This window comes from Calidris pugnax, unplaced genomic scaffold, assembly GCF_001431845.1.
Source record: "Calidris pugnax isolate Ruff unplaced genomic scaffold, ASM143184v1 scaffold102, whole genome shotgun sequence".
In the NCBI taxonomy this organism is placed as follows: domain Eukaryota; kingdom Metazoa; phylum Chordata; class Aves; order Charadriiformes; family Scolopacidae; genus Calidris; species Calidris pugnax.
This window is the reverse complement of record NW_015090846.1, coordinates 4,994,400-4,995,110: the sequence shown is the minus strand read 5'-3', so window position 1 is coordinate 4,995,110 and position 711 is coordinate 4,994,400. Positions and strand designations below refer to the sequence as shown.

At 70.2% G+C, this 711-nt stretch overlaps 1 protein-coding gene across 1 annotated transcript in view; it reads right to left on the bottom strand.

Annotated features, from left to right (window-relative positions):
• Positions 1–711, bottom strand: part of LOC106888459 (carboxyl-terminal PDZ ligand of neuronal nitric oxide synthase protein-like) — a 36,635-nt gene that overhangs the window by 2,864 nt on the left and 33,060 nt on the right. The gene's annotated exons all lie outside the window — the stretch shown is intronic.

Below are 711 nucleotides of genomic sequence, written 5' to 3'. Positions count from 1 at the left end.
CCCCCCCCCCCAGCACCTGCTGGAATGGTGCTGGGAGCATCCCAACTGCTCCCTGGGACCTCAAGGAATGTAGAGATGCTCCAAAGCCCCCAAGAACTTGTCAGGATGGTGCTGGGAGTGTCCCAGCTGCTGCCCAGGACTGTGAGGGGTGCGGAGATGCTCTGAAGCCCCCCAGACCCTGCCAGGCTTGTACTGGGAACACCCCAACTGCTCAGAGATGTGCGGGGATGCTCTGAGGGGATGGTGCTGGGAGCATTCCAGCTGGTCCCCATGACTGTGAGGGGCGCCGAGATGCTCTGAGGGGGTGATGCTGGGGGTACCCCAGCACCGAAACCACCCCGGTGCGGGGGCCGCTGCGCTCACCCGGCTGCCGGTGTTGCTCCCGGGCTTCCAGCACCGTCAGCTGCCGCACCAGCAGCGAGACGTGCTGCAGCAGGTCTCGGTTGGTCAGGAGCAGCTGCCGCACCCGGGCCTGCGCTTCGATCCGCGCCGCCGTCTCGGCCGCCAGTTGGTCCTTCAGCAGCTGCACCTGCGGGGGCGATGCGGGGACGGGACGGGGCGATGCGGGGACGGGACCGCGCATCCCCGGGATCAGCGGCGGCGGCGGCGGCCCTCGAGCGCCCTCTGGCGGCCCCGCCGCGGCTCCCACCCCACCGGTACCCCCCCTCCACCGGTACCCCCCCACTGAACTGGTCCAGCTGCGGGCGGGGG